We start from the raw sequence: 27446 nt of genomic DNA, 5'->3' as shown, positions 1-27446 counted from the left end.
CAGGTTTTCATTGCTTTGTGTCCCTGGTGGGGAGATTCACGGCTGTAGAACAAGTGAAGAATCGTCCAATGGATGTTTTTCCTCTCTCTGGTGACAACTAAGAGGGAAATTTCCTGACTTTGTAACTTTGTAGACATTTCTTATCGTTTTCTGTCGCTTTTCTGGGATAGTACATAAAGGGAATTCTCCTCAACAGGACATAAACAGAAATAAACTGACAGCGGTTTGAACCCTTTGAACTCCATTCAATACTGATATTGAAAGGACACGGTTACTGCGATTACAAAAATATGCCAGCATACTCCCAAAATTGGTCAAATCAGCTCAGTTTTGGATGAGGAAGGAAACGATTACTGATTTTTCCAAAGCAGCAAATGCATGTATGTGTCATATATAAAAAAAAAAAAAAAATTGGACACTTTTCTCCCTTGAACAACTTCTTTGGATACAGTTGGTGTGGCACAAAGCTTATCATCTTTAAGTATAGTGACAGCTTGATGCTGTTTTGTTTCAGCCCAATGTCACCTTGAGCTTGCTGTCACTGTGATAGACATTGCTGTGTCACGCGCACAGCTGCTCCAATCTGAGAGCATATTGCTCGTGCATGGAATAATTTACCATCCATTTCCCCGCCTCATTCTATCTGCTTCATTCTCTCTCCTGCCAGTTATATTGCTTCATGCACAGCACTTGAAAGCAAGAAATCATAAAGCCATTTAGTTCTAGTCAAGTATATGCATTTCTTCTGAACCCACATATTGTATACCTGTGCCTAGATGAAAAATGAGTTGGCATTTACCAGGAGTACCTTTTCTAAATCAATTTCCCCCACTAAGCCATGAAATATGGGTCAGCTGGGAAAGAATAAAGAAGATTGTGGAATGCTGCAAAGTGCCCATTATGGCGATAATAGCTATACTCTACTTTAAGCTACCCATGGTATGTTTTACAAGGATAAAATAAACTGTTTGGATGATTTCATAAATAAGTTCAATGATGCGCAGGGTAGATGATAATTAACATTCACTGTCCCAATTTACACGTATGGAAAAAAACAAACATTTTTTTAAAGGCAAGCAAATATGAGGACCTGTGGAGGTTAGGCAGGTGAATCTATATTACAGCTTAACACAGGGCAACTAGCTCAATACACAGAATAAATGCATTTAAAGGAGATGCTTTAACTGTTCTATTATTTAGTATAGATTACTTAAAGCTGAATTTCACTCTCTCAAATCAACATTGACTATTTTTAATCTTTATGCTACTAGCCTTAGTAAATGAATAGAAAAGTATATCATATTTGCTTGTTTTAAACTTTTGTTCTTACATTTCATCAGTTACTTCCTGGTTTCCATGTGTAGGGAAATTATGTCATACATCCCAGGAGTCTTCATTGGGGGGGGGGGGGGCCTTTCTCAGCTAGCATGCCCTCTCCTGCAGGCCTGAACTAAGGGCAGGTGGATTCCAGGAATTAAATGCTACATGAATCATCTACCCTAACTCAAGATGGCCACAGGCAGAAATGATAAGGGGTGTTTTTCAAAGTGATTTCTCAGCAAAACAAAAGCATAGAGAAATTGATGGTTGGGGGGGGGGGGGGGGGATTTGCTTTGAATATTAAAAATGAAATAAATACAATTTTTGGTGCTCAGATGAAATGTAGTTACAATTTACATTAATTAAACTAATTAATTTAATTAATTTAAGAATAAGAATTTAAGATAAGATCCTTGCCAGTGCTGGAGACCTGATTTTTCGCTGCTGCAGCTAAATAACACCTACAAGTCTTGTCCAATCCCCAGCCTGTGACCAGACAGTAAAATAAGAAGTGGCAGACCGAAGGGCACATCTTGCATGTTATTCTGCTTTGCCCCATCAGCAAGCTCCTTGCCCTGCAATACAATGGAATCCTTGTGCCAATCCACCCAGGTACTTACACCGCTGGCATTAAAAAAATGTATATAATGCTGCATTGATGAGCAGACCTGCAATAATATGTGTACTTTACAGCTGCCTGAATTTCAGCTTAAAGTGATTGTAAACGATCACCTTGTAAAATAGCCCATTCTGTTTAAAACTGAAACAAAAGGCAAAACATTTCTATATAGATATATAAAAAAAAAACAATATAAGTCCTCCCCCCCTCTATATAAGTGATCACATTCCCTCTGTTCGCAGCTGCATTAGAGCTGGGGGGAGGAAAAGCAACAGTACACTGAGCTTCCTAGCGATTGGCTGTGCAGGGGGGGGGGTGTCAGGACCAGTCTGATCATTTTAGGAGAGCAGGCGGAGTTTCCTAGGAAAGCAGAGGGACGGGCAGGATCATCTGGGATTTCAGACAAAGGAAACAATACAAATAGAACAGGATCATATGAAATGCTGGGGTTACAAACACTCTGAAGCTCATAAAGCTCTTATTTATTTTAAGACAGCTGGCAAAACCTAACCCTTTAACATTACTGCTCATTGCACAGTGTTACTAACCAAGATTAAAAAAAACAAACAATTCTTGTACACAGCTACTCTGTAAAGTTTGGAAACCACTGTTGGCCTTTAAAACACTTATAGACAACACCCAGCTTTATAGAATATCTTGCAAGTAGACAATATGCCACTTGAATCCATCTTAAAACAGATGCAGCAAGTCAGATATGAGACCTTGCCTCATTTACATTCTGGAGTTCATCCAGCATTATCCAGTACTTTGCTCCCCAGTTCTACTATCCCTTGCCTGCCTCTCATTCATTGGACTTCAGTTATTTCAATTATGGAAACTCAACATCACATGTGGACATTACCTAGAGTTATCTGCATGCAAATGCAGTCTGCCTTGGAATGCCCACTCCTCCCGATTGACATCTATTCATCAGGGGATCTTGATATTTGTATGACTCCTCATAAGAGCCAGCCCACTACTTGTACCAGGGCTGAGGGCTCTAGAGAGAGGTACGGACTCCTTTGATGTTTTTAGAGAGCTACGTAGAGCATGCTATCCACCCCTCCCACCAGCCATAATCTGCCTTCATTGCAAAGAGCAGCCCAGAGACCCAGTGATGACATAATTGGGTCTAAAATAAGGTATATGATAAATTGAGAAAGGTTTAATTTGACATTTTCATTTTGTTGATGAGGGAGGGAATAAGTGAAACATAAGTAGACTAAACTTTAGGTTTAAATATTTTATTTGGTTTTACCCTGGACACAAACAACTATGCAAACAGCAAAAAATATGCAGTAAAATGCAGTGACTGCCTACCAAATAACAAATGGGTAACAAAATATGCCTACGCATTTAAGCAGCATCATACACATCCAGCCCAAACTTCTCTGCTGCTCCACAGATTCAACACATACAAAACTCTACTTTGAGCCCAGCCAGGACTGACATAATTTACAAAAACTTTTGACCGACAAGTCCTGCTAGCAAACATCAAATTATATTTTAAGTATAGTATTATTCACCCTTATAAAGGCTAGATACAATTGGGCTTGTGAGTATTTCCAGGGAAACTAATACACCACATTCTAGAATAAGAACATAGAATAATACTGCATATTCACTTAGCATGCTTAGTAGGCAGACACCTCGCATGATGAATGCACCAACATTGAGGTTGGTTTATACACGGTTCCAGGGCATAACCAAAACATCTAGAGAAGGTTTAGAGGCACAGAACCACAATGGGAACAGCCAATATTGTCATGTAATAGTCAGTCTGGGGCACAGTGAACAAAATGGGGGGGGGGGAGGGGGAGAGGTAGTGATAATAAAAAAAAGTGGATTCTATCTCCACTTGTGTTGCTGCCCATAGCAATCGGTTAGATTTTATATATATATATATATACACACAGTATATATATATGTGAGGGGTGTACTCACTTTTGTGACATACTGTTTATATATATATATATATATATATACACAGTATATATATATATATATATATACACAGTATGTCACAAAAGTGAGTACACCCCTCACATTTTTGTAAATATATTATAACTTTTCATGTGACAACACTGAAGAAATAACACTTTGCTACAATGTAAAGTAGTGAGTGTACAGCTTCTATAATGCCCCGTACACACGGTCGGATTTTCCGATGGAAAATGTCCGATCGGAGCGAGTTGTCGGACATTCCGACTGTGTGTGGGATCCATCGGACATTTTCCATCGGATTTTCCGACACACAAAGTTTGAGAGCAGGCTATAAAATTTTCCGACAACAAAATCCGCTCGCGTCAATTCAGACCGTGTGTGGCCAGTTCCGACGCACAAAGTGCCACACATGCTCAGAAGAAATTCCGAGACGGAACAGGTCGGTCTGGTAAAATTAGCGTTCGCAATGGATACAGCACTTTCGTCACGCTGCAAAAAATGGTTTAATACAGCGCACTCTCTTCTTCTTTATAATGTGAGAAGAATGAAGTAGTTTTGCTGCCGATATTCACACAGACTTCTCACAAACTTCTTTCTTTATTATTTATCGGGATTCCCTCAATATATTTTGATTTGTTACATCTGACAAAATTATTTTTGGGTTGTTTTCTTTTTCTTTTTTTTTTTTTTTAAAGGTTGTTTTTTGTTTGTTTTTTAGGTTTGTATTTTTTTCAAGGCTAATCTTTGTTTTATTTTTTGGTTAGTTTTACTCCCTAATATTTTTGTGTGTGTTTTGTGTGTCAAGTTACCACAACACCATTGATATCTTATATTATTTAATCTCAAGAAGGTTGCTTGGTGTTGGTGTCCCTTGTTAATTTGACATTGTATTTTTGAAATGTACCTGAATCCTCACAAACAAACTGTCCTTTTTGAAGGAAAACACACATAGGCGAGTATGACTGAAACAAAAAATAATTATTATTATTATATATTATTAAATAATTATTATTATAATTATTAAGGGCTCAGAACCAAAGAGGGAGGCAACGCTGTAGAAACAGCTGAAATTAGCGAAGCTTTGGACCCCCAGGGCAGATATCAATTATTTAACATTAAAATTGGTGGCCTGAGGAGTCCACATCTAAGGGAGTGCAGTCTGCTCCAGAAGTCCCAGAGATCATGAAAGCAGCAGATGACATCTGTGTCCCCAGGCTGTGCTACTACAAGAGGCTGCATCTTTTGCCAGACCAGACTGGACCCAGGGTCATCATTTTCTGGTCTTCTTTCCACGCTTCCTTCCCGGCTGTGGCTCTGGTGTTGGAGATGTGGCAGGAGGAGAAGTAAGACCTGGAGGAGGAGGAGGAGGAGGAGGAGGAAGAGGACCTGGAGGAGGAGGAGGAGTAGTAGGACCTGAAGGAGGAGGAGGACCATGTGTGAGGTCACAAATGTGGGTAGCAGATGTTATTTGGCCCCTCAACCCCTTACTGAGAGCTTCCAAAATTAAGGGCTCACACAGGAGTCGTTGTCCCTCCTCCACCTGCAGCATTTTGCAGGCAGTTATGCAAGCAAAGTCCTCCTCCACAGTGTGGGGGGTTCTCAGGGCCTCTGTAGCCTTCCAAACAAAAGAGGCCTAAGGCAGCCTCCTCCAGGTTACTCATCTTCCTGCCACTTTGTCTTTAAAGGTGTAGGGGAGGGACCTGGATATCAGGCAGCCTGCTTGGCCCGGCCACCTCCTGGCTAAGACTTCCCTGTGTATGAAAAAGGGACATGGTTTTAGTTTTTGCATCATCAATCACAATCATAAATTAGTACTCCAAACTAACATCTAGTTAACATCATTGATTGGACAAGCAGAAATATTTAGAGAAATGCTATACCTGGCTCAAGCTGGGCTCCTCCACGTGTTGCTGCCTGGAAGGCCCAGGTTGGGCATCAGAAGCCTCAGCTGGGGGGGGAGGAAGCGTGGAAGGAAGACTGGAGAGTGCTGGCCTGGGTTCAGTCTGACCTGCCAGAAAATGCAGCCTGTCATAGTACCACAGCCTGGGGACATAAACGTCATCTGCAGCTCCTGATCTCTGGGAACCCTGGACCTTCTTGCACTCCCTTAGGTAAGTGCTCCTCAGGCTACCAATTAGGATCTTCAAAAAGGGTGATGTCTGCCGTGGGGATCACCGTCTTCACAAATTCCAGCAATTGATCCAGTGCTGCTTTCCTCTTTGTTTGGTTCTTATATTCAGGGTGGTTTATCTCCCATAGACAAGGCAGCTCCCTGAACATATCAATGAAGACGCCATAAAGTCGTTATCTTTCAAAATATCCATTTTAACTGCAAGACACAACACAAGACAAACCCTAATGTCAGGCAAAACTCTCCTAATCTCGTTACAATATAGGCCTCCATCTAGAAGCAGTATAGGCCCAAGTTTGGCTCTTACCTTCGTTAACTCCTTCCTCCGCTCACAGATCGTACGTACTACGCACGTGTGTTACGCTTTATACACACTGCGCATGCGTGTAACTCCGCCCGCCCCTGACGTTCTTTCTAGTCTATTCCCCGCCCCTTTTCATTTGGCGCAGTGGGGGAAGAGCACATGGCGGAGTCAGAGCAGGTGCGTGCTAATTATAGCAACGAGGAGGAGGGGGAGGAAAGCCCGGAGCCGGAAACGTCTGGATCCAGAAGGAGAAGATTTAAGGCATCAAATATGTCCTTTGGGGAGATGTTGGAGATGGTCAACATCCTGAAGAGGGCCGACTATGATGGAAAGTATGGACCTTACCCCAACCCCAATGTCAGAAAGGCCAAGATCATGGCGAAAGTGGTCAAAAGTCTGCACCAGAATTTCGGGGTACAACGATCGAAAGATCAGCTCAGGAAGCGGTGGTCGGACCTGAAATTAAGAGAGCATGAGCAGTACAGAAAGATCAGGAGAGTACTGCAAAAAAGTAAGTAGTTGTGCTGTGTTCCTATTCTTTTTGTGTTTATTACGTTTGTGCTGATCCATGTGCTTTTCTGAACTGTTGTACAGTTTAAAATGGCAACTTTCATATTCATGGGCACATTAATCGTTCGTATCAAACATTTTTATTTCGGCCTATAAAACATAATTGTTTTGGCCATATGCATTTGACCACATTTTTTAGGGCCTACTTGTATGAAAATAATTTGGTTGTGTAGATGGGTTTGTTACTAGAATGAAATGCAAACTAGATTCTGTGTAAGGAGAGGACACTCAGCAGCTGTTTACACATCTGGACACAGGAGCACTAGTGTGGGACACAAGAACACCCTTTTTATTAGGGGGCCCACACAGGTGCTCCAGTGTATACTATAGGGGTGTCTCCATCTGTGAAGCATGTACAAGACAGGTAAAGTATTGAAGCTTGACAAAGGACCCAAAAAATTCTACATCTTGGAACTCTGCCAAAATCAACAATTGTACCCCACTTCCAAGCAATGTTTCATATTTATAGTTCTGCCATCAAATATCTGTGTGCTAAGTATACCATTTTTTTTTCACATAGGGGAGAAAAGACTCGGAGGACACCCCTCATCCGAGGAGACCAGAGACCCCCCACCTCTGGAAGAAGGGGAAATCCCACAAAGACAAGCAGAGCAGGAGGAGGAAGACATTGTGGAAATTGTCACCACAACAGGTGAGTGTCAGCGACCACAGGCTCAGGTAAGAGATGGATGCCGGAATATTTATAATACATGTTTTTTTTGGTTTCTATCTTTTTAGGTGATCGTGATGTTGTGGATCCAGGGCATTTCACCTCGGAAAGTGCACAGATCCTGATTGGGGAGATCATGGGGTGTAATGTTGCATTGGGAAACATCAAGAAAAACATCAATGATGTTATTCAAAAAAATAAGAACATCATTGATGTTTTGGGGAGAGTTTAAAACCCCTCCAAAGCCCTTTCTTTTATGGTGTGCTACAATTTTTAAATTTTTTGTCAAATTGTAAAAAAGCCAAATTTTGAAGATGCACAAGGTGTGTCAACATGTGCTATCTGCCATCACGGGAGATCAGTGGACGTGTTTTGGGGGTGCAACCCCTTCCTTAATAATAAAGTAGCTGAGAGGAAGGGGTTGCTCCCCCAAAACACATCCCTTGATCCCCCGTGATGGCAGCTAGCACATGTTGATATTCGTAAATTGGTGTGCATCTTCAAAATTTGGCTTTTCCTGGGGTGACTTCACCCCATCTGAACGTAATATCAAACACAGTTCCTAAATGCTCATGTCTGATATTGTCTTCAAGTTCTACCAAATGTGAACTTTGTAAGTTCAAGATTTGTGTCTTTCTTGTTGGTTGGAAACATGCCTGTTTTATCTTAAATGGACATTTCAACTTTTTCTAATGCCACCCCAAAAATTGTTATACAACAAACATGTTGGTTTGTTTTAAAAACCTTGTCAAAATGCACATGTGATTGTGCAGGTATTAGAAAGATTGTTAATCAAGAATGTGTGGATAATTGTCTCAACGCTACAACACTTTTGTGGTGCTCTAATTGCTGCTTTCTGTGACAATGGGTGTTATTTCATAAGGGCTGTTTCAAGTGCACTTGTAGTGCAAAGTGTCTTTGCCTTTAGTAAATAACACCCAACAGTGCTTTGTATAAGGTTACACAATTACGCCATTTTCAGGACTCCACACATTTCTGTCAGGGTCAGCTAAAACAAACACAAGCAGTAAATGTCACCAAAGATTTGCTTACCATATTTATCGGCGTATAACACGCACTTTTTTCCACTTAAAATCAGGGGGAAATCACAGGTGCGTGTTATACGCCGATCCCCTGCGATCCCGAGCTGTCACATCTTCAAAATCGCCGACCGCGATTTGAAAATGGCGCTGCCGGCGCCGAAATACACAGAGCCGGTCCTCGGCTCTTCTCGGCGGACTCTAGTTCACTTTCGGCTCCACTTGTAGTCCCGAGCGGAGCTATCCGAACCTACTCGGCTAGGTTCGGATAGCTCCGCTCGGGACTACGAGTGGAGCCGAAAGTGAACGAGAGCCGCCGGGAAGAGCCGAGGACCAGCTCTGTGTATTTCGGCGCCGGCGGCGCCATTTTCAAATCGCGGTCGGCGATTTTGAAGCCCAGGATGGCAGGGATAGAGGATCGAAGGTTGCACTGGGGCAAGGCTGCACTGGGGAAGGCTGCACTGACAAGGCTCCACTGGGGAAGGCTGCACTGACAAGGCTGCACTGGGGAAGGCTGCACTGACAAGGCTGCACTGGGGAAGGCTGCACTGGGGAAGGTTGCACTGACAAGGCTGCACTGACATGGCTGCACTGACATGGCTGCACTGACAAGGCTGCACTGGGGCAAGGCTGCACTGAGAAGGCTGCAATGATGGGCATTTAAATGTAAGTTTTTTTCCCTTCAACTTCCCTCCTAAAAGTTTTTTTTTCCTTAAAATTCCCTCCTAAATTGTGGTGCGTGTTATACGTCGGTGCGTGTTATACGCCGATAAATACGGTAATTATTTTTTTTTATTTGATAAAGGTTTCACACATTGTCTGGCATATTGATAGCCCCCCTACCCGCAAAGAATTCAAGGTATCTTAGCCGGACATCACGGGCACTCAGGGAGGGCAAGCCAGGACGGCCACTTTCAAGCGCCGTCAGGGTTGGTTCATTTTGAATTCCGGCCCAACTGAGCCAGCATAGTTGGCAGAATGTTTCCGTAAAAAGTTGTGTAGAACACAGCACGCCAGGATAATGTGATTCAGTTTGTACTCCGCCATATGTATGGGTGTAAGAAATAGGCGGAACTGGCTGGCCATGATTCCAAACGTGTTCTCCACCACTCTTCTGGCTCTGGCCAGCCGGTAATTAAAAACCCTCTGGTCCGGGGTGAGGGTCCTCATCAGGAATGGCCGCATAAGATGGTCTCCCAGCGCAAATGTTTCATCCGCAGCGAAGACAAATGGGAGTCCTTCCACATTGTCTTCTGGAGGTGGCAAGTCCAAGCTGCCATTCTGGAGATGCCTGTAGAACTCCGTCTGGGCGATGACTCCACCATCGGACATCCAGCCATTCTTCCCCACGTCCACATACAGGAACTCATAAGTAGCCAACACCACCGCCAACATCACAATACTATTGAACCCCTTATAATTATAATAGTACGACCCCGAGTTGGGTGGTGGGATGATGTGGACGTGTTTCCCATCAATTGCCCCTCCGCAGTTAGGAAAGTCCCACCGCTGGGCAAAGTGGGAGGCCACAGTCTGCCATTCCTGTGGCGTGGAAGGAAACTGTTGAGGAAAACAAAAAGAATTTAGTCTTTTTGCACATTAGAACATGGAAAGCAGATTAGACACAAACATTCTTGGCCAACATCAAGATAACATTTATTAATGGGAATTTTTAAACACCAAAGTATAAGGTACACCTATCATATTCCCCCTCCCCCCCCTCTCCTGGGCCATTTCTAACATTATAGGGGGGGGCTCTTGGACAGGTAAACCTCTCCACTTCATTGAGAGATGAATGCCTAAATAATGTGTATTACTTTGAACAGCCCCTCCTTAGTTACACTATTGGCAGCCCACTGGACAGGTAAGAAGTGTCATCACGATAATATTAGGATACAAAAACTTTAAACATTACCATTTTAAAGTATACAGGCAGGCCCTTGCACTACATGCTTTGGGGAATTCATCCATACATCTGACCACAAAAGAGATGGGTATAGTGTGTATGGGTTTGGCAAAGTCAGCAGATAGATGATTGAGGATAGATAGAGAATTGTTATCAGCTGACTGAGCAGTTGGGGGGAGGGAGGGTTCCAAATGATTTGGGGACCCCTAAAAAAAGCCTCTGGCACTCTGCCTGAATTTAAATTACAAATCACATTTAAAAACATTTTAGGGGGTGTTTGGGGTAAAGCACTACTATGGAGCTGATAAAATACATTGTTAAGTGACTACATGAGGTGAATATAGGGGCAGGAGAGCATGCTGGGGAGGTAAGTGAAGGCAAATATGTATGAAGGACAAAAAAAACTTACATAAAAATCCAGCATGAATGAGGACAAAGGGGACATTCACAGCATATTACAATCATGGTAATTAGGGAATGAGGAAAGAAATACAATATATTATCAAACATTAAATACAATAAAATGTGATATTAAAGGATAAAAATCTTACCTTAATATACTCCTTCTGCAGGACCTGGATGATGGCAGAACAGGTCTCTGGGATAATGATCCCCAGAGCCTGGGGGGAGATGCCTGTCGAGAACTTGAGGTCCTGCAGGCTTCTCCCCATCGCCAAGTACCGCAGGGTGGCGATGAGCCTCTGCTCCGGAGTGATGGCTTGCCTCATGCAGGTATCCTGCCTGCTAATATAAGGGGTCAGCAAAGCCAACAAACAGTGAAATACGGGGTCCGTCATCCGGAGAAAGTTCCTGAAATCATCAGGATTATTTTCACGGATCTCACGGAGCAAAGGCATATGACAGAACTGGTCATGCTGAAGCAACCAATTCTTGGTCCATGAACTCCTTCCCACCCTGTTCATGGACTGGACTTGTGTCAAGGTCAGGACCCCAACATCAAGCCCCCGCACAGCACGAACTCTACGAGGAGTACGTATACGCAACATGGCTAGAAAACGGTCGGCTGCTCAGAACGAAGTAACAGAACGCACTGAAGAACAGCAAGGCCTGTGAAGAGCGACATGAAAAACAGTAACGAACGAACAAGAACACAATGACTAATAAGTCACGCGGAGCTTGCTTGCACACGCTGAAGAGCAAATACAAACCTGCAAGCACAAACTGAACAGCAGAAAATGATCTGAAAACCACGAGTCTGAAAAAGCGCAAATCGTCTCTCACCAAACTTTTACTAACACGATATTAGCAAAAGGAGCCTAAAGGGTGCCGCTCTTGGTTCTGAACTGGCCTTTTCTAGTCTCGTCGTACGTGGTTTATGTCACCGCGTTCTTGGCGATCGGAAATTCCGACAACTTTGTGCGACCGTGTGTATGCAAAACAAGTTTGAGCCAACATCCGTCGGAAAAAATCCTAGGATTTTGTTGTCGGAATGTCCGATCAATGTCCGATCGTGTGTACGGGGCATAACAGTGTAAATTTGCTGTTCCCTCAAAATAACCCAGGAGAGAAAGCAAAAAAAAGCGCCACTCTAAGTGCAGTATTAGACACAATTTATTTGGGCACAGGATGTATTGTATTTACAAACGTATGTGACAGGTAGGCATATCACAAAATTGAGCTGTCCAGGGGGAATCCATCAGGGAGTCCATCAGGCTGTCCAGCCGAGAGTCCGTCAGCCGCAAAGACGCGGAAACTGTTCTGCTTCTAATACTTCACTGAAGCTGCCTTCAAGTGCTTTTTTACAGACTTTATGGACTGTATTCATTCACAATATCACAAAAACATTTTTTTTTTTGCTTTCTATATTAAAGTGTGTAACTAGCCAGGTGGATCTCCTCCTAAGTTGATGCAAAGCGCCAACTTTTTCCTATTTGCCTCAAAATAACTCAACACACAGCCATTAATGTCTAAACCGCTGGCAACAAAAGTGAGTACACCCCTATGTGAAAATGTCCAAATTGGGCACAATTAGCCATTTTGCCTCCCCGGTGTCACGTGACTCGTTAGTGTTACAAGGTCTCAGGTGTGAATAGGGAGCCGGTGTGTTAAATTTGGTGTTATCGCTCTTACTCTCTCATACTGGTCACTGGAAGTTCAACATGGCACCTCATGGCAAAGAACTCTCTGAGGATCTAAATAAAAGAAGTGTTGCCAGTCCATCACCTTTACCCTCAGATTCTTTAGTAAGGCAGTGGTCGTCTTGGAGGTGTGTTTGGGGTTGTTATCATGTTGGAATACTGCCCTGCGGCCCAGTCTCCAAAGGGAAGGGATCATGCTCTGCTTCGGTATGTCACAGTACATGTTGGCATTCATGGTTCCCTCAATGAACTGTAGCTCCCCAGTGCCAGCAGCACTCATGCAGCCCCAGAACATGAAACTCCACCAGCATGCTTGACCGTAGGCAAGACACACTTGTCTTTGTACTCCTTACCTGGTTCCCGCCGCACACGCTTGAGACCATCTGAACCAAATAAGCTTATCCTGGTCTCATTAGACCATGGGGCATGGTTCCAGTAATCCATGTCCTTAGTCTGCTTGTCTTCAGCAAACTGTTTGCGGGCCTTCTTGTGCATCATCTTTAGAAGAGGATTCCTTCTGGGACAACAGCCATGCAGACCAATTTGATGCAGTGTGCAGCGTATGGTCTGAGCACTGACAGGCTGACCACCCCACCCCTTCACCCTCTGCAGCAATGCTGGCAGCACTCATATGTCTATTTCTCAAAGACAACCTCTGGATATGACAATGAGCACATGCACTCAACTTCTTTGGTCGACCATGGCAAGGCCTGTTCTGAGTGGAACCTGTCCTGGTAAACCGTCTTGGCCACCGTGCTGCAGCGCAGTTTCAGGGTCTTGGCAATCTTCTTATAGCCTAGGCCAGTTATGGCGAACCTTGGCACCCCAGATGTTTTGGAACTATGTTTCCCATGATGCTCATGCACTCTGCAGTGTTGTGGAGCATCATGGGAAATGTAGTTCCAAAACATCTGGGGTGCCAAGGTTCGCCATCACTGGCCTAGGCCATCTTTATGTAGAGCAACAATTCTTTTTTTTCAGATCCTCAGAGTGTTCTTTGCCATGAGGTGCCATGTTGAACTTCCAGTGACCAGTATGAGAGAGTGAGAGTGATAACACCAAATTTAACACACCTGTTCCCCATTTACACCTGAGACCTTGTAACACTAACAAGTCACATGACACCGGGGAGGGAAAATGGCTAATTGGGCCCAATTTGAACATTTACACTTAGGGGTGTACTCACTTTTGTTCCCAGCGGTTTAGACATTAATGGCTGTGTGTTGAGTTATTTTGAGGGGACAGCAAATTTATACTGTTATACAAGCTGTACACTCATTACTTTACATTGTAGCATAGTGTCATTTACATATACATATACAGTGGGGACGGAAAGTATTCAGACCCCCTTAAATTTTTCACTCTTTGTTATATTGCAGCCATTTGCTGAAATCATTTAAGTTCATTTTTTTTCCTCATTAATGTATACACAGCACCCCATATTGACAGAAAAACACAGAATTGTTGACATTTTTGCAGATTTATTAAAAAAGAAAAACTGAAATATCACATGGCCCTAAGTATTCAGACCCTTTGCTGTGACAATCATAGATTAAACCCAGGTGCTGTCCATTTCTTCTGATCATCCTTGAGATGGTTCTACACCTTCATTTGAGTCCAGCTGTGTTTGATTATACTGATTGGACTTGATTAGGAATGCCACACACCTGTCTATATAAGACCTTACAGCTCACAGTGCATGTCAGAGCAAATGAGAATCATGAGGTCAAAGGAACTGCCTGAAGAGCTCAGAGACAGAATTGTGGCAAGGCACAGATCTGGCCAAGGTTACAAAAAATTTCTGCTGCACTTAAGGTTCCTAAGAGCACAGTGGCCTCCATACTCCTTAAATGGAAGACGTTTGGGACGACCAGAACCCTTCCTAGAGCTGGCCGTCCGGCCAAACTGAGCTATCGGGGGAAAAGAGCCTTGGTGAGAGAGGTAAAGAAGAACCCAAAGATCACTGTGGCTGAGCTCCAGAGATGCAGTCGGGAGATGGGAGAAAGTCGTAGAAAGTCAACCATCACTGCAGCCCTCCACCAGTCGGGGCTTTATGGCAGAGTGGCCCGACGGAAGCCTCTCCTCAGTGCAAGACACATGAAAGCCCGCATGGAGTTTGCTAAAAAAAACACCTGAAAGACTCCAAGATGGTGAGAAATAAGATTCTTTGGTCTGATGAGACCAAGATGGAACTTTTTGGCCTTAATTCTAAGCGGTATGTGTGGAGAAAACCAGGCACTGCTCATCACCTGTCCAATACAGTCCCAACAGTGAAGCATGGTGGTGGCATCATCATGCTGTGGGGGTGTTTTTCAGCTGCAGGGACAGGACGACTGGTTGCAATCGAGGGAAAGATGAATGCGGCCAAGTACAGGGATATCCTGGGCGAAAACCTTCTCCAGAGTGCTCAGGACCTCAGACTGGGCCAAAGGTTTACCTTCCAAAAAGACAATGACCCTAAGCACATATCTAAAATAACGAAGGAGTGTCTTCACAACAACTCCGTGACTGTTCTTGAATGGCCCAGGCAGAGCCCTGACTTAAACCCAATTGAGCATCTCTGGAGAGACCTAAAAATGGCTGTCCACCAACGCTTACCATCCAACCTGACAGAACTGGAGAGGATCTGCAAGGAGGAATGGCAGAGGATCCCCAAACCCAGGTGTGAAAAACTTGTTGCATCTCTCCCAAAAAGACTCATGGCTGTATTAGATCAAAAGGGTGCTTCTACTAAATACTGAGCAAAGGGTCTGAATACTTAGGACCATGTGATATTTCAGTTTTCTTTTTTAATAAATCTGCGAAAATGTCAACAATTCTGTGTTTTTCTGTCAATATGGGGTGCTGTGTGTACATTAATGAGGAAAAAAAATGAACTTAAATGATTTTAGCAAATGGCTGCAATATAACAAAGAGTGAAAAATTTAAGGGGGTCTGAATACTTTCCGTCCCCACTATATATATATATATATATATATATATATATATATATATTTATATATATTCCACATAGTTTAGAAGATGAAAATTTAAAAGATGATCGCCTGTGCTCCAGTTTTGAGACAAGGTTAATACAAAGTTTGTCTCAGACGCTTTTAATCATTTCCCCCATTTTCTCTAAGCCATGTTTCTTGGAGTTCCTCCTGGGATCCTGTAAGTATTGGTTCACATTTGTGTGGGTGGTTCCCGCTGCGGGTCTGCACCTGTTTCCCCGGCCACAACCAACGGCACAGAAAAACGCAGAAGATGTGTATGGGTACCATTAATCCTAATGACACTCGCACACACTGGAAATCACAGCAGCTGCTTCCTGCATTGGGAACCGCAGTAAACTTGTGGTTTCTGTGCGGGCTGCAATCTCAAAAACGGAGCAGGGACCTTTTCCTTGCATTTACAGGAGGCATTTAAATGAAGAGACTGCCGTGCCCATGCAAAATGCGGCTTGCAATGCCACACAAGTGTGAACCAGGCCTAAAGGGCTGTTAAGACAGGATGCTATTAGGACAATTCTTTGAAGGATATTTAGAATGGTTAGTACAATGGCTTGTAGCTATCTTTTAAATCAGAATTTTATAGGATTTCTTTCAGAAAAGTACAAATCTAAAGTGCACTAAAGGCGCAGTTAATTTGTTTACAGAACTCCACCCCCAGACTTACTCACCAATCCCCAAACCAGCAGGGTCCATACATGCATTTTTATTCAATTCTATGAAGAGTTAGTCTGGAGTATGAGCTTATGCTCCTGGGCTGCAACTCCAAACTTTCACAAAAGTGCCAAGTCAAATGTATATTGTGTGTAAGGTGATGAACATGTTTGATAAAAAAATATATTTGAAGCAAACATTTCTTCCTATAATTTATCAAATTTTTAAGAAGTGTTTTTCCTCAAAGAACTAATATAGCCCCTTTAAGCACCCACCCTTTCCCATATTCCCTGCCTGCTACATACTTTATATTCCTCTCTGCCACAAGGTTTGCCAGGCAGGAGCAGACTACCTCCTACTATTAATGCTCTATGTTCTCTGCATCTCTTATTTACCATTAGACCCAGTAGGCCTGAGCCTATGGGCATTAGAAACAAAGGAACTTTTCTCTGTATTGCCATTATACTATTATATTTCCACTTCTGCAGTCAAATTTGAGAAAATCACCCTTTATGTTATACGGTTATAAGTAATGAAGAAGAGAAATTCACACAGCATGCCAAAAATGTTTTTAAAAAATATTCTTACATTTTAGATGTTTCTCCGGAAGGGCCGGATTAACATAGGGGCTATTGGAGCTGCAGCTCCAGGCCCCTTACCTTAAGATAGGCCCATTTAAAAAAAAAAAGAACGACTGACTTTGAGGGTTGTGGCTCGGCGACCAGGGGTCACATAGAGCCCAAATTTAAGGGGTAGGTAGCTGAAGGTCTACCCCACTACTGGTCAAAAATAGGGCTCCTATCACCTATGGTCCTGGAGATACGGGGCTCCTTGAGCAGCCTGTCAGGAGCTACATACGGAGCGGCCAGTTTAAATACAAGCTGGCACACTCTGTTTGCAGCAGACTGAGAGGATGAGCTCACAGTGCCTCTCCTTACTTCTTGTCAGAGGCACTGAGCTCAATGGATAGATTGGAGCCTGCAGAGTTCGACAGGCAGCACCGCCTGTTACACTCGCTCGCAGTAGCAGCATAGTCCAACAATGTAAAACTGCCATTCAGCAATGTTAAAAAAAAAAAAAGGAGGTGGCAGTAGCACCTCATGAACGCCTGCAAACTGCTGCTATACCACTCGTTGAAAAGCAATACACCACAGATCACTTTTCAGAGGGCAGTAAGCATTACTGCAAATGTGAAAGAAACTTGAAACACATCATCCATTTCACAATCACCACCAACCAGGTCACTCTCCAGCCACTATCCATGTTAGCCACCTCCCTTCAACTTATATCACAGGTGAGCATTTCCCAACCTGCAGATGACAGACCCTACTCCAAAAGATACTTCCAGTTACTCCCCCCACCCGCTGATTGATATCCCTCCATGAAAACCTCACACCCCCCTGCTGACAGACCTCTCTCCCCAGCCTGTCCGCACACACCTTCTCACCTGCTGACCTGCGGATGGGGGAATCACTCCCGCAGTGTCATGCCCTGTACACGCGGTCGGATTAAATTCCGATCGTGTGTACACAAATCCGACGCACAAAGTGCCATGCTCAGAATAAATTAAGAGACGAAAGCTATTGGCTACTGCCACGTTTATAGTCCCAACGTATGTGTTTTACGTCACCGCGTTCAGAACGATCAGATTTTCCGACAACTTTGTGCGACCGTGTGTATGCAAGAGAAGTTTGAACCAACATTCGTTGGAAAAAATCCATGGATTTTGTTGTCGGAATGTCCGATCAATGTCCGATTGTGTGTACAGGGCAATATTGTGTTCTGCCAGTGGGGAGCCTTACCTACCCACAGAATACAATGATCAGTGTTGCTAACTATAGCTGGCAGCACTGACTGTTTTGGGAAAAACCTGACAGGCTGGTTGTACTCAAGTCGAGTAATAGATTGACTTGTGTACAACCAGCTAGCCCATACATAGATCGACTATAGCTGGTCTCTGCTTAATTGGCTTAATTTCAATTCATGTATGGCCCGCTTAACCACTACGCAGTCCCTAAACATCCTTCCACAAACCTTTACATTTTTCCTTCCCAGATTCATACATCCTCCTCACCTGTACATAGTGCCCACTGTCATACCCTCCACACTCCTCTCCTATACATAGTGCCCACTGTCATACCCTCCACACTTCTCTCATATACATAGTGCCCACTGTCATACTCTCCACACTCCTCTCCTGTACATACTGCTCACTGTCATACCCTCCACATTCCTCTCCTGTACATACTGCTTACTGTCATACCCTCCACACTCTTCTCCTGTACATACTGCCCACGGTCATACCCTCCACACTCCTCTCCTGTACATACTGCCCACTGTCATACCATCCACACTCCTCTCCTGTGCATACTGCTCATTAACATACCCTACACATTCCTCTTCTGTACATAGTGCCCACTGTTATACCCTCCACATTCCTCTCCCTCACCTGCACATACTTCCCACTTTTATACCATCCATACTCCTCCCCTATGCCTCTTACACACAAAAACAGTTCTTTAAAATGATATTGAATATCCTCAATGTTACAAGCTCTAGAATGGGCACACTTTTGATTCATCTTTACACTGTCTTCCTTCCGGGCTCTGTGCTTTCGGTCACTTGCCTTGGCCGGGCTGTGTTGCTGTCACTTCCACACATGCTCATTCGCATCCTCTCTCTCTAATCCCCCCTCTGTCTTTCATCCTCCCTCTCTCTCTCATCCTCCCTCTCTCTATTTAATTTAATTTGTTATAACAAAAAATTGTTTGCATTTTTAATTATTATTTTATTTATTTATCTTTTTAAACAAAAAGCCCCACCATAATCCTCAGCACCAGGCCCATGATGCTCTTAATCCGGCCCTGTTCTCAAGAGGAGGTGTCATGGCTGACTGCAGAGTTCTTCAAACAATGTCAGCGTGAGTCTGTCCCAAGTCTGTCTTCATTAAACACTTCCAGACTGCCCACTGCATATATACCGTGGCAGGGCGGCACGGCATGCAGTGTACGGGGCTCTCCGACCCGCCGATCTTTCTGTGGAAAGACAGAGCAGCATTGTGCCTCTGTAAACAAGGCAAGCTGCTAATTTGTCAGGGAGCAAATGAGAGATCTTGTGTTTCAGCTAAGCTGAAACACAATCTCTTTTCCTCCAGTGTATCCATCTCCCACACAGTTATGCCCCATACACACGATCAGACTTTCCGACAACAAAACTGTGGATTTTTGTTTGAAGGATGTTGGCTCCAACTTGTCTTGCATACACACGGTCACACAAATGTTGGCAAACAATTACGAACGTAGTGACGTACAAGACGTACATGATATCTCCATTACGAACGCTAGTTATATCTCTGGCTCGTGTTTGATTCCGAGCATGAGTGGACTTTTGTCTGACGGACTTGTGTTCACATGATCGGAAAGTCCGACAACAAACACTTGTTAGTGGAAAATTTGAGAACCTGCTAGCCAACATTTGTTGGTGGAAAGTCCGACAAAAAATGTTTGATGGAGCATACACACGGTCAGACTTTCCGCCAACAAGCTCACATCCAAGATTTGTTGTTGAAAAATCCGATCATGTGTATGGGGCATTAGAAAGCACCCCCCAGACACACACTTAACCCCTTGATCACCCCATGGTATTAACCCCTTCCCTGCCAGTGTCATTTATACTGTGACAGTGCATTTTTTTTAGCACTGATCACAGTATTGGTGTCATTGGTCCCCAAAAAGTGTTACCTAGTGTCAAATTTGCCTGCCACAATTTCGCAGACCCGCTAAAAATCACTGTTTGCCGCCATTATTAGTAAAAACAATAAAAATAAAATAAAAAGTCCTTAAAAATATCCCATAGTTTTTGGACCGTATAACTTTTGCGCAAACCAATCAATATACGCTTATTGGGATTTTTTTTTTACCACAAATATGTAGCAGAATTTAGAAATTAGATTTTTTACATTTTTTATTGGGAATGTTTTATAGCAGAAAGTAAAAAATATTGTTTTTTATTCAAAAACCTCTCTCTTTTTTTGTTTATAGCGCAAAAAAATAAAAACCACAGAGGTAATCAAATTCCACCAAAAGAAAGCTCTATTTGTTGGGGAAAAAAGGACATCAATTTTATTTCGGTACAGTGTTGCATGCCCACACAATTGTCAGTTAAAACAACGCAGTGAAAAAATGGCCTGGTCAGGAAGTGCGTAAAAACCTTTGGGAGCTGGAGTAGTTAATATACAAAGCAAGGAGTCCACCCTATAAACCAGTGCTTTCCGAACTGTGGCCCACAGGCTGGATTCAACCTTTTGGTTGCCTTTATTACTGACAACAATGAGAAACCAATTTTTCATTGACACCAACTGTGGGGCATAATATTTCCCACTGACCCCAACATTGGGGCACTACTTGTTCTACTGGCACCATAATGGGGGCATAATCTTTCTACTTATTTAAATGATGAACACTATTCCTCCCAATGACACCAACAATGAGGCACTGTTCTCTGCCTGATACCAAGGATGAGGCCCACTGACACCAACAATGGGCATTCATCATACCACTGACAGGACATTATTCCTCCCAGGGACACTGTTCCTTCCCCTGACACCAACTATGGGGCAATATTCCTTCCACTGACACCAATAATAGGGCACTATTCCTCCTTCCATTGACCACAGGTGTTATGTCATCGTTTTACTCCTGCTGACCACCAAGCCTGAGGCATGGTTTACTCCCACTGATGCTGGGGCATCATTTTTATCTCCCACTGGTCACAGTTTGCCCCCACCTAAAGTCTAAAGGACAGCAAACTGGCCATTTGTTCAGAGAGCTTGGAGACCCCTGCTCTAAAGCTGGCCATAGATGGGTAAACTTTTGAACAAAAATTATTAGGAAAAGAATGTTCAAAGAAAGTTTGTTTTTCTAATCATTAGTGGGTGAAAAAGACATTTGTTTTCAACCTCAGTGGCAATAAAAATAAAAGGTGGAGGATGGAAATGTTTTTTTCGAATGAATGATTTTCTAACAGTGTATGTGTTCGGTAAAATCCCTTTATTCCAAAATCAAACAAAATTATTTGAATGGAAATCAAATGTTCTGAGAATTTTCATTCAAATTTGCTTTTTCCCCGGACACAAGAGCGGAAATTCCACCAGCAAAAGTCCGATGAGAGCTTTTGGTCCGAAAATGTGACCATGTGTATGCTCCATCTGACTTTTGCTGGCGGAATTCCAGACAGCAAAAGATTGAGAGCATGTTCTCAAATTTTCGGTCGGAAAAAGTTCCAATCCGACGCGCAAAATTCCTACGCATGCTCGGAAACAATTTGACGCATGTTCGGAAGCATTGAACTTAATTTTCTCGGCTCGTCGTACCGCGTTCTTGACGGTCGAAAGTTCAGCAAACTTTTGTGTATGCAAGCCAAGCTTGAGTGGAATTCCGTCGGAAAAACCATCCAAGATTTTTCCGAAGGAAATTCCGCTCGTGTGTACGTGGCATAAGACTTCCTAAAAATTTTCATTTGAAATTCTATCTATGTATGGCCAGCTTAAACTTTTAACTCGTTAGAACAGACAGTGTTCTAATCTAATTACAATTGATAATAAAGATCTGCCTGCACAATACAGACAGGGTTTATTATGACAAAAATAGGTGTCCAGCTTTCCTAGCTGGAAGGTCCAGAGTAGAGCATCTTTAAAAGGTAAAGCCCTGTGCATGGGGCAGAATATCGGGAGACATTTGCCAGTTCAAAAAAAAAAAAACGACTGACATTCTGCCTGTGTGTATGTTGGTCTGTCTGACAGAAGCTGGTCAATGGCAGAGAGCGCAGAGCTGTTGTGTTCTGGCGGGGGGGTTGCATCCCCCTGTCAGACCTGTCAGAACACAACAGCTCAGCGGAGGAGATAGCTGTACTAACCTTGCATGGTTAGTACAGTGGCTCCGAATGGAGCTGTAGTGCATACCCGGCTTAAGCTGCAATTTGAATTTTTATTCTTAGGTTATGCTCTGTGAATGGGGGCATGTAAAGATGTAAAGGAGGGGTTATCCCAGGACTGCAAAATTGGAAATACACTAAAATTTTCCATGAATCGCATGCAGATAGCTATTTAAAAATGTAAGTATTTCAACCCACAGCAGAACCGACAAACAAAATAGCCATAGAGGTGTGCCAGTAGTGTGGTGGTGCTTATTTGTGGACTTCAGTGGTTGAAATCAAATCCTAATTCTTTGGGTTGGAAAATTAATACTTAGATACACATACTAAAACAGATTCACAGCCTACTTTCCAAACTATATTGCTAAAAGTGTTGTTATAATGGTCGGTGGGAGATGCAGAAGTAAAATCATTTTGTCTCAGTAAAGTCATATACCCTTTAGAATGTAAGCTCTACGAGCAGGGCCCTCCGGTACCTTTTGTATTGAACTGTACTGTAATTGTGTTGTCCCCCTTATACATTGTAAAGCGCTGCATAAACTGTTGGCGTTATATAAATCTCGTATAATAATAATAATATACTGTGTGAACAAAGCACCTGTTTAGAAGCTATATTTGACTAAAAAATGAATAACGATAAGAGAAATTTAGAAAGGTTTCATTACCCTTTTTTGTGTGCAAGAATTCCTGAAATAACTAGTTTTGCTCACCCAGCAAAAAGAATAAAGCCCCTGAATTCTGCCCCAGCTGAGTGGAAAGTAGTAATCCTAAACATGAATATCTCGGCCAATAGGCATCCCAAACAATGAAGACTCTTTTCTTTAAAGCAGGGGTCTCAAACTGGTGGGCCTCCAGCTGCTGCGAAACTACAAGTCCCATCATGCCTCTGACTGTGGGAGTCATGCTTGTAACTGTCAGCCTTGCAATGCCTCATGGGACTTGCAGTTTGAGATCCCTGCTTTAAAGTGTTTCTACAGTCATTAAAATTATTTTTTATTCAATGCAATATATAGTCATCGATTTTTGTTATTTGATCAGTATTAGCTTTTTTTGTTTGGTTTTTTATTTAGGAGTCACACAGCAGGCCTCAACATAACAATTAATTACATTTAAAGTACAATCAGAAAGGGACATGAAGCAGCACACAGATGAATAAAGATGGTACTTGTTACAATTCGTTGTGATAGACATCAAACATCATAGCTCCCCTTAGAGTGGTAGAACCACAAGGGCACAGAATGAATCCAATGTGCACCATGTTTTTAAAGAAATTATGGGTCAAGAGGAGAGGGGGATCCTACTAAGTGAAGGGGAAGGAAATGATAGATAAGGATTTCAAGTACTGAGGGAAAGAAGAAAAAAGTTAAAGAATTAGGGGCAAGGGGAAGAGGGCAGGGAAAAAGAGGGCAGAGAGGGTATTCACAGAAGGTGCCTCTAGGAGCAGATAGACATGATAAAAAGGATGGGTATTTAAAATTGTAAGAATTAATTAGACCGGGTGTCAGCAACCTGTAGATCGCGGACAGGTGATTGGTAGATTGCGGTCTGGGCTTGCTGAATCGCCATTCCAGAGCATCAGTGCAATGCAGAGGGACTACTTGTAAAGTTGAAGCTATAGTAGGAAGCAAGAGTCGCATAAGCTGATGACTCCTCTGTAGCGCTAGCTCCCGTGCCATCTGAATGCAGGAGGTTTAGTGTGCACCACACCTGCAGGATATAATAGAATTCTATAGCAAAGTGCAGCTAACCCAGCAGCATTATAGGGTGCTCAGAATAATAAGGGTTCATTTACATTTTCAGTTTGGGGGGTGGTGTTTTTACCACCCCCGCCCCAATCGCACTCCCTTTAGCTGCAGTGGCCAGGGGTGTACACCAGTTGCAGCCGCAGCAGGAGTTATACCCCCTGTCATGGTTGGTGGGTATAGCACCTGCCAAGTATGACCCATTCAATTGAATGAGGGCACTCTGCAAATGCCCTGCAACTTTGCAATACAGCAAATAAGGAGTTAAAGAAGGCAGCGTTGTGTTGCTTTCTCACCATCTGCTTTAACCCCTTGGACCCCGCAGAAGCATGCAGTTGCGGGGCGCTTGCAGAGTGGCCTCATTTACTTGAATGGGTGACGATTGGCAGGCGCTAGCACCCACCAAAGCAACAGGGGGTTTAATTCCTGCTACAGCATGTGTACACCTTTGGCTGCTGCCTCAGCATCACCTGATTTAAATTCATGATTGCCATGCTCTGCAAGTGATTGCGATGCGGTAGTATGGCAATTAGAGGTTTAAATCAGGTATGAGGAGGGAACATTGTGCCCGATGATCTTTGACTTCTCCCATGTTGTTCAGGTATATCCTCCACCTCTAAGGTTGCCTATCCCTGCGTTAAACTATTGAAGCAGTTCCCCATAGAACATCTGGTTGTAGGAGCTTCAAAGTTTATCTCTCAAGGTCCAAAGTAAAATGTTCCATCCATTCTATGTTGTTCATCCTGGCATTCCATTGTGCCCCTGAAAGAGGGGTCTGTTCTCACATACTTGGTATAAAAGCCCTTGCAGGTCAATAAGTAATGACTTATGATCTAGTTTTTTCTAGCGAGGTGTCATTTAGCTTTTGTTTCTTTTTTTCCTCTGTGTTTATCTGGTGATATGGCCAGTAACACACCTCCACTATTTAGAATGCCCCCACTCTGGATGAAGGAGCACAGGGGCACCTTTGGACAGCAGCATTATCAGTCCGGGGACAGGGGAGTGTTAGATATACTAGCAGATTTAAACGATAAATTGAAGCCAATCTCCAGCTCACACTACAGTTTCAAAGGCAGCTACAGCAACTGTTTTTTGGGTGGGATAAAGATTTTACACCAATAAATAAAAGTTGACCATTGTAAGCACCCCTGTCACTGGTAAATGGTTTGTCTCAACACTAACTGCTACATTTGCAGGAAAGTTTGATCTGTTGAAAAAAAACAGCCTTACTGGCTGGATTACCAGATGAAGATAAAAGTTAGAAAGAAGAAAAGATAGAAAATAATGCAACCATCACATCTAAGAATTGGTAAGCTGCAATATAATAAATGTTTGTTTTTGGGTTTAATACTGCTTTAAGGCAGGTATACTTGCAGCATTTAAAAAAGCCATTGTTTTTTTCAAGAAAATCTGACCAGACGAAAGTATTTTATATATTTGTCTTTGTATTATGATTGACAAACATGCAAACTTTATGCTTTAAATATTCATATATAGAGATCATACATTTGGCAAAGATTTTTTTCCCAATTTACTGTAAGATGAAGGCAACACAAGCTGCAACAGCTAAATTTCATATAAGTTCCTGGATTTTACAGCCTATGAACGAGCAGGACTGTTTTATAATCTTCTTTGAGAATTGAATTCTGCACCATATTAATCACTCTTGACATCTGAGATATAATTAACTGCTAGGCGGAGGATAGAAAGAGCACGAAGAGCTCTTTAAAGAAAATGATAAATGAAAGAATTAGGACCCGTCTGAATTTATTTCCCTCCTTTAAGCGTTTGTGGACTCTCAAAACGGAGGCGCACTATTAATATCCACACTCCTATAAGTTCTCCAAGAATATCATGGCAGATTGTGAAACTGAAGTCAATGAAGTCGAAAACAGCTGAACAAAGCAACTCAGTGTCTGTATTAGCAATACGGAGAACCTAACGGGGTGTATTTATAGAATATGTGCAGAACTATTTGTCCTGTGAAACTGCATGTACATTTGTTTTTTGTGAATGGGGGCTAAATCAAACATTACTAGGCTATTGTGTCTCCAGGTTGAGTGTTCATAGAGTGTATCCCTCAGCACTAGATTTATATTAACAGCAGTGGGAGCCCATGGCTCCTGCTGCTCTCAATGAGTCCAGTGAAGAGGAAGAGGGAGAGCTGCATGTAAAAAAGTTTTTTTTAATGCAGAGAACACTTTAAAGTAAAAAAAAACATTCAGCCTTTACAACCACTTTAATATCTCCATAATGAATATTTGTTGGGTGTTGAAATAAAGATGACTTGTATGGAGGTGACAGTAAAATGACATACATAAAAGAGACTTTTAGGCCTCATCCAAATGAATACAAATAAAAATAGGTACAAAATGGAGAAAAAAATCTCCAGCAACCTAAAAGTATGAACTATAGTGGCACAGCAAGGGAGACCACACTAAACTTAAATGAAATATAAACTTTATTGCACAATCATAAAAAGGAATAAAAGCATCACTATGAAAGAATAATACCCTCTGAATATAAATATCAAACAACTGATATATAGGAAAGGCCACATATACAGCCTACAGATAACTTAAGTCCAATACAGATGAAGTGAGCTTTTCTTTTTTTTTTTGTAACTCCTTTATTACCAAAGAAAGTTACGGTCAACAGTCACAGTATGCAATGACAACAAATATCAAAGTAAAAAAACAAAGTGAGCCTTTCTTAAAGTGATTGTAAAGTCTTGTTTTGTTTTTTCTATAAAATTAACAAACATGCCATACTTACCTGCTCTGTTGCAGTGGATTTACACAGAGCAGCCCAGATCCTCCTCTTCTCTGGTCACTCTTCTGTGCCCCCACAGCAAGCAGCTTGCTATGGGGATACCCAAGCCGGGGCACAGCGCCCTGTGTCCATTCAGACACGGAGCTGTGGTTTGGCCTCGCCCCCTCCCCTGATTGGCTGAGGTGGTGCAAGCTCAGAACGATCTCTCCCAAACACCTTCTAAATAAAGTAAACAGTCAAGTTTTTTCATCTCAGGTTTTCTGTTCAGACTGCATTAAAAATAAATAAATCATGCTTATGCATGCTGACTATTATTTGGTAGTCTTTTGTTATGGCATGAAATGGTACTACTGATACCCAGCTGTTAGAACTGTCCTGCTAGAACTCTTTACTCATGGTTGTTAGGAACTCCCTGTCTTCCATGGTGGCGGTCAGTTCATTTTCTTTAGATGTTACATCAAACACTGTGGTCCCAACACGATCATCCCAGAAATGAAGAGCCTTGTTATCACCTTGTGTGAAGAACTGTTGCATGCCTTTAGAGCAAAGTATTTCTTTGGTATGGTACTCTTTGAAACCGGTAATGCAACCATTTGGCTGAAGGGAAGTCTTTAAAGAAGAAACTATGGAAGACTTCCTAACATTACCTCGACATATTTTGCCAGTGATGACCCGGCCTACGTCTAGGTGTTGGGCATGTGGTGCATCATGTGGTCCACTGATTTGCTGGCCAATTTTGTGTACCCTTGGGATA

The 27446-nt window shown here is 42.7% G+C and overlaps 1 protein-coding gene across 1 annotated transcript in view; it reads right to left on the bottom strand.

The window, feature by feature from the left end:
• The window catches only part of PPM1E (protein phosphatase, Mg2+/Mn2+ dependent 1E), a 530484-nt gene that overhangs the window by 77351 nt on the left and 425687 nt on the right, over positions 1–27446 (bottom strand). The window lies entirely within an intron of this gene.

Source organism: Aquarana catesbeiana, linkage group LG02 (genome assembly GCF_042186555.1).
Source record: "Aquarana catesbeiana isolate 2022-GZ linkage group LG02, ASM4218655v1, whole genome shotgun sequence".
Lineage (NCBI taxonomy): Eukaryota > Metazoa > Chordata > Amphibia > Anura > Ranidae > Aquarana > Aquarana catesbeiana.
Note: the sequence above shows the minus strand (reverse complement) of the source record. Positions and strands in the feature narration are given on the sequence as shown.